The 7,273-nt window shown below is 34.0% G+C and overlaps 2 protein-coding genes across 4 annotated transcripts in view; both read left to right on the top strand.

Moving 5' to 3' along the window:
* Positions 1-7,273, top strand: part of cntrl (centriolin) — a 548,241-nt gene that overhangs the window by 169,870 nt on the left and 371,098 nt on the right. The gene's annotated exons all lie outside the window — the stretch shown is intronic.
* Positions 663-7,273, top strand: part of tbcelb (tubulin folding cofactor E-like b) — a 46,041-nt gene continuing 39,430 nt past the window's right edge. For 2 of the 3 annotated variants that reach the window (XM_073951571.1, XM_002662169.8), the window contains exons 1-2: positions 663-775; positions 5,345-5,481. The gene's annotated coding sequence lies outside the window, so the exon portion shown is untranslated. Of the gene's footprint in view, positions 776-3,306; positions 3,415-5,135; positions 5,482-7,273 lie in introns of those variants that run through there. The other variant, XM_073951570.1, reaches the window with a different exon arrangement.

Below are 7,273 nucleotides of genomic sequence, written 5' to 3'. Positions count from 1 at the left end.
TGGTAAATTTACTTTTATGAATGTAAAATTTTGTTAGCAAAATAATTAAATTAATTAAAAAAAACTATTTTCCTCTTGATTAGGGTACATAGACAAGGCAAAAAGTACATTTTCCCACAACAATGACAGAGGTTTTGAACACTGTAATTTGTTATTAATACATTTTTGCACCTCACTCCATAAGTTGACTGAGTATGCACAATGCCAAAATAAGTGTAAAGCAGTCTCCTCATATTCATTACAAAAATACAATTTACATCAATCCCACTATTACATTTTTGTAAATAATGTTTTGCTGGATAAAAGCTGTGGAGAAGTTTACAGGATATTTCTTTAATTTTATTTCTAACATGATATTTCTGTGGTAACAGCCACAGTTTTTGTTCCAGCAAATCAGTTGATCCTTTAATAAAGACATCCAAAAAGATTCAATATAAGGTACAGTAATAAGTTCTCTTTGGAAAAGGGTACGGATAGCCTTATTACGCTTGATATATATAGTAAAACAGGTTTTGCCAACATATGATTAGTGATATCAAAAGACGATGCATCAAAATAATGGACTTGATGAAAACATTCAGGATTAATGTCCAAAAACATATCTATGTATTTCCTGTTGCACTGCTGCCACCCTCTGTCCTGGAGCGGCAAGCTGCAAAAACAACAAGCCCGTCTCGCCAATAGGAAGTAACTACAGTAGAGCTTCGTGTTCAAAACACTGTCAACGGATCAACAACAAAAACAAGCAGAGCGATTTGCTGAACCTTTGTCATCGGTAAGCGCATCAAACAACTCACGCAAAATGTAGCACATGTATTTCGCCTTTTATTTTTAGTGTCTGTAAGATGACGAGATGTACGATGCGTTATTACATTATCGTTAGGTCTTTGTACTGTATACTTTTTGTATAAAAAATACCGTAAATATAGACATTCTCTGATCATTCCGCGTCAATAAAAACTTGCATGTGCATGTCACGTTTATAAACGCTTCATCGAAAAGGTTAAGCTTCGTTTCGTTGCAGAATAATGTTGTTTTTTGAGGAATAAATAAATAAATATAATCAACGCGCTTATTGGCTCGCTGCTGCACTGTGCATTTCTATGGGTTACTGTACAATAAGCCTGTGTGACTATATTTAGCTTATCGTGAGGTCATTCTGTTCGTTTAAAATGGCACATATTGTATATTTTGTTATTGTTTAAAAGCACAAAAACTCCTGTCGCTTCTAAAACAAAAGCGGTTTAAGTGTGTAAACACTAGTGGCTTCGTGAAGTTTCTGTTGCCGAGTTGCAGAATCCGGTAGAACAGAGCCAATCCAAAACACACGCGTTGTTATGGCAGCCGTGCATTTGAAATTCAACAACTTGTCAGTGCGCAGCTGTTGACTTGACGTACGTGTGTGTGTGTGTGTGTGTGTGTGTGTGTGTGTGTGTGTGTGTGTGTGTGTGTGTGTGTGTGTGTTCGTGTGTGAATGAACGACTGACTCCTGACCCGAGGCTTTATTTTAGGACGAGTTGAATCAAGTTAACAGTTTTCCTGACCAGAACTGCAAATATACCGTTTTTTTTTTATCTTAAACCCCTCTCGCGAGAAACAAGTGTTTCGATGATGTTTAAAAAGTTAAACAAAGCTTTTGAAACTAGGTTGAATTAATATGATCTAGGCATGTGCTGGTATCTGACATATAATATTCTTAGATAAAAATACACTGATTTCTTAACACCACATAAAAAACACATTTAAAAAGCCTTACACATACTTTAGGAACGGTATAATAGAAACATTTTGCTGTTTTAAAACCTTGACTTTTCCAAACCGTGGTAAACCTTGAAACCGATTATCGTCCCATGCCTAATATAAACAGTTCAGTTGATTCACAATTTACAACCTGTAAATGTTGATCTATTATCTGTTTCCTTGACAATAAATTTTTGGCTTTATTTTTTGAAGTCAAGTGATGCTTTTGTTTCATTTTGTTTTAGTCTGTTTGTTGTTAATATTTAAATGCACTGATGAGCGATAAATAAAAAAGCATGTCTCTGTAAAATGAAAGTCATCTGGTGATAACACTCACAAAAAAGTAAAACAAGAAATGATATAATAGAGAAGACCAATATCGATCCTAACTATTGCAGGTATGTTTTTATTAAAGAGATCCCGGACAAGCCCCTATTTAAATGTTAGGACTTTAAAATTTAGCTCTAGGGGCTAAAGAGGTAACACATATATAGGGCCTTAAAACCTTTAAAATATATTTATGATGTAATAATTAATTTATGTATGAATATACAGTATATGTTTTAAACATACATGTTTATAAAAATTATCAATAGCTTATAAAATAAAACAAACTAACATTTTGCTCAGGAACAATTATGGCAAATCCATAGAACCAATAATAACTTTATTTTGTTCAATACCTATATATATATATATATATATATATATATATATATATACACACACACACACACACATATTTGTAAAAAAAAAAAAAAAAAAAAAAATATATATATATATATATATATATATATATATATATATATATATATATTTATATATAATTTTTTTTGTAAGTCGACATAACCGCAGAAAAATATGACATGAAGAAAAGCTTGTAACTTCAGTGTTGTTGCAAAAGATTATTTTCCAGTGAAAAACAGTTGTAATAATAAAGAGTATCACTTCATCAATCATCTTTTTAACAGAGTCATCTGACTTAATATTTTCTGCATTTTAACACATTTAGTGAAATGTTGTTCTGATATTTAAAAAAAAAAGTCAAGACCAGACTTGTTCATTATTTTTATTTTATGTAAAAAGTGTTTATTTTTTAACTAAGTAAATTTAATTAAGGCACTTATTTATAAAAAAAACGTTTATTTGTTAAAATTAGTATACATGAGATAAAATTAACTAGTATTCAGCTCTATTTTAAAAAATTCAGTTGCATTTTTAACTAACTTAAGATTATAAATTCTTTAACAAATAGATTAGTCACTGTTAGTTAGCATACTAATGGGACCTTGTAGTAAATATTAGCACATTAACACTCAAACACTCAAATGAATTACAGACTGGTTGTGGATATCACTTATCAGATTTTCAAAGTTATTTGGAATCTAACTGTCTGTAATGTTGGCAGTTCATTCCGCTGTGGCGCCCCCTGATAAATAAGGGACTACGCCGAATCAAAAAATAAATGTCTGTAATGTATAGCCATTCACCCACTGAGGGCATTTTCTGTTTACATACTCTCTCTCTCTCTCTCTCTCTCAAATGAAAACTATCTGGTCTGAACAGACAAGGTTTTGGATCAAGATGAATCTTGCTTTGAAGTGAAGATTGTGAGATGTACTTTGAGTGGACTTCACAGAGGGTTGTGACAGATCAGCCTGTGCCCGTTTCACTGTGAGGATTAAATTTTAGATCCTCCTCTGCTCACGGAAAGATACAGACAGAGTAACTCAGCAGGCCAATCTTTTAGCAATAAAGATCTGTTTACTGCTACAGATTCATCTGTCATGACAAAAGCAGCTGAAGGCACAATTATTAGCCCTCCTGTCTAACTTTAAAACAGATTTCTATAGTGTTTAACAGGGAGAAGATGTATTTCAACATATTTTTAAACATAATAGTTTTAATAACAAGTTTCTAATAACTAGTGATGGTGGCTTGAGAAAGGCAATACTGATATACTACTTCTTTTTCTTCTTCTTCTGAGACTAATTTCTATACGCATCTCCTCTTAGACCGTTCATACTACAACCATCAAACTAACACCAAACCTCTAAACTGGTCTGACTCGGGTTGCTATATCTTTTCCAACTGATCTGACTAATGATTTTCCAAAAAGTGACCCGGAAAATTTGGAAAAGTTCCATTTACTTAACAATGGACCAAACTTTGTGACCTTATAAATTTGTGCCAGACTGTCTTACAGGTTGGGCTCATTTAACTCAGACTACCAATCTGTCAATCACTGATGACCTTTTAACTTTTTAGCCACACTCTAGCAACCAGTTACGGCACTAACTAGGCACTAACCTAGACTTGTCCCATAGACTTCCATTGTAAAAAAACTGTCATTGACTTCACATTGGACAAACTAATAACAATTCATACTGGAAACATACAAACAAATATACTAATTATACTAGCTACATGCTAATTTACACTAGAACCATGCTAACAACATGCAAGTTTATACTAGAAACATGCTAACAACATGCTAATTTATGCTAGAAACATGCTAGCAACATGCAAATTCATACTAGAACTATGATGATTTATTATAGCAACTGCCTAGCAAACACTCAGAATACCTTAGCAACTACCTAGCAACACCTTAGCAACCACCTAGCAACACCTTTGCATTCACCTTGCAATGTTTCGCCAATTACTTAGCAACCCCTCAGAACACCCTAGCAACTACCTAGCAACAGCCTAGCAACTCCTTAGCAATCGCCCAGCAACATCTTAGCAACCACCTAGCAAAACCTTAGCAACCACTCAGGACAGCCTAGCAACAGCTTAGCACCCACCTAGCAACACCTTAGCAACACCTTAGAAACCGCCTAGCAACGTCTTAGCAACACCTTAGAAACCACCAAGCAATGAAATTCAAACTTCCTAAAAACTACTTTAATGATTTAAATTTTAAAACTACTTCAAACTCTTTGACGAGGATTTCTCAAAACACCAAAAAGTTTGTTTAGGAACGTTACTTTTCTAGTTTCTATTTTCTTTGCCATGATAACAGTACATAATATTTTTACCTTAATATACTAACATAAAGTGCTTTAAGGACTTAAACAGGTTAATTTAGCAAGTTATTGGATAACAATGGTTTATTTTGTAGCCAATCCCAAAAAATCTTAAAGGGGTTAATAATATTCACTTTTAATTCTATTTTAAACTTTTATTCCAGCCAAACAAAAAGAAACAAGACTTTTCCAGAAGAAAAAATATTATAGGAAATGCCGTGACTTTTCCTTGATGTTAAACATCACAATATTTAAAAAAGAATACACTTTTCACAGGAGGGCTAATGTGAATTCAGCTGTATGTTCAGGGCTCTACATCCGTTTGCATCACTAGAGTTTTTCCCTTTGTGCTTCTGTGTAAAACAGCAGCATATGGGAGTCGGACACAGCGTCGCCGGATCTGATTTCAAGGACGGACCTTTCCATACCCACGCTAGTGTTACCTCATTTAGCCTTCATAAAGGGATAGAAGAATGATTGTTCTGGGACCACAAGCTTTCCGTTTGACACATGTGCATCTGCGTCTTCTCATTTGTCCACTTTTGTCTTTTATTCTATTCTGGTTATTTTTTTAGGCAGGGTGCTGTGGGACACCCCCAGCCTGGAGGCTGGATTCCTGGATGCTGTACGTCCATAGCCATCGGTGGACTGGGATCAAAACCAGACTGGAGGCCCACCATTAATGTGCTCCTGTTTGACCTCCAGATCAAATGTGAGTCAGCAGATTTCACTCTTTTGGTTTTTACCTCGTAACATTGCTTCTTTACTGTTTATATGCTAGAAATCAGTTGGTTGCAAGTGTGAAGCATTTGTGGTTTGATCTTTTGAACGCTGATGTAAATGGCAAAATCAAGTGATGCTTTTATTGAATACTTATTTTAGTCTGTTTGTTGTTAATAATTCACTGAAGAGCAATAAATAAAAAACCTTGTCTCTGTAAAATTATAGCCATCTGATGATTACACGCACAAATAAGTAAAACAAGAAATTATATCATAGAGAAGACCCCTATGGATCCTCACTATTGTCCGAATAACTATGTCAGGTATGTTTTTATTAAAAAGATCCCGGACGAGCCCCCATTTAAATGTTACGACTTTGAAGTTCAGCTCTTAGGGTTAAAGAGGTAACACATACATAGGGCTGTAACACCTTTAAATATATATTTATGATTTATAGGGATGTCCAGATCCAATCACATGATCTGAAATTAGGCCCGATCATACGGTTTCAGACTCAATTGGAATCAGACGTTACCTTCCGATCAGGACTCGAATATATATATATATATATATATATATGAGCAATTCCAGCGTTATGGATGTGACATTTGCGGTAAAAACTCAAAACATGAATTCACAGAGGAAGTAGATGTTAACATTATTATTTAGATTTTTTTAATATTATTTATATTTTCTAAAACAACTAACCACAGAGTTATGGGATCAGAAAAATATCAATCTGTAAACATTTTCTATATTTCAAATGAGGAAAATAAACATGTGTTATGGATGTGACAAAAAAAGTCTGTCAGTTTACAGTATACAACATGCTTGTAGAAATTCTGTGAAATAAACTGCACAATCCAAAAGAAATTATGCTAATCAAAAGTAGGGATGCACCGATATGCATTTTTTGCCCGATGTCGATAACCAATAACCCTTCAGACTTGGAGGCCAATGTGTATAGGCCAATAATTATAAATATTTCAAAATGTTATATATTTATACAGCAAACTTCACAAAAGATTGAACTGCTCTTATGAACTGAAAGTCTATACTCAAAGCAAAAAAGCTATAATTTCACAATTGCAAGGTGATTATATAGATCTATATTCACAATTTCACATAAATCAGCATGCAAAAAAATTTATTATTTCCTTTTCTTCATAGCAAATGGACATGCAACTTGACTGTTGCATAAAAATAATAGGTTAAACAACAAAACGAGATTTAATCAACAAGCAAGTGAAATATATTCTGAACAAAATGAAAATGAAAGAGCTAAGGACTAAAACCAGCTCAAATGGTCTTTAATAAAACATTTTACAGTGATGTACATGTGTACAAATATGCCATGTCCGAAAAAGCCTTTTTTAGAGGTGTTTTGACCGTTTAGAGCCACCGTACAAGGGAAAAGTTGCTAGATACAGAATGTATTACTTTAGTAAATGCGGCATAGATTCATCCTATTTGGCTTTGAACACATGTAGGTGCTGCTTGTCAATCAGACAACGCTTCTGTGTTTGTTCTTGCTGTCAATTGTGGTAAAAATGATCGATGAAAAGTTTATGATAAAGCGCTGTGAGTTTCACTCAACTGCAGGCGGAGCAGCTAAGTGTTGAGCTCAGATGACTTCATGACAAACACAGAGCATAATATTAGCACGTGTGTATCGCTGCTGTTTTGTTTGCACATGTACTATTTTTCCTGAGGCGATTTAAAGCAAAATACACAATGACACTCAATCAAACATATCTACAATGAAAAGGAACATGGTCACTT

This window comes from Danio rerio, chromosome 5 (assembly GCF_049306965.1).
Source record: "Danio rerio strain Tuebingen ecotype United States chromosome 5, GRCz12tu, whole genome shotgun sequence".
Taxonomy (NCBI): Eukaryota; Metazoa; Chordata; class Actinopteri; order Cypriniformes; family Danionidae; genus Danio; species Danio rerio.
This window is presented reverse-complemented; position numbering and strand designations above follow the sequence as displayed.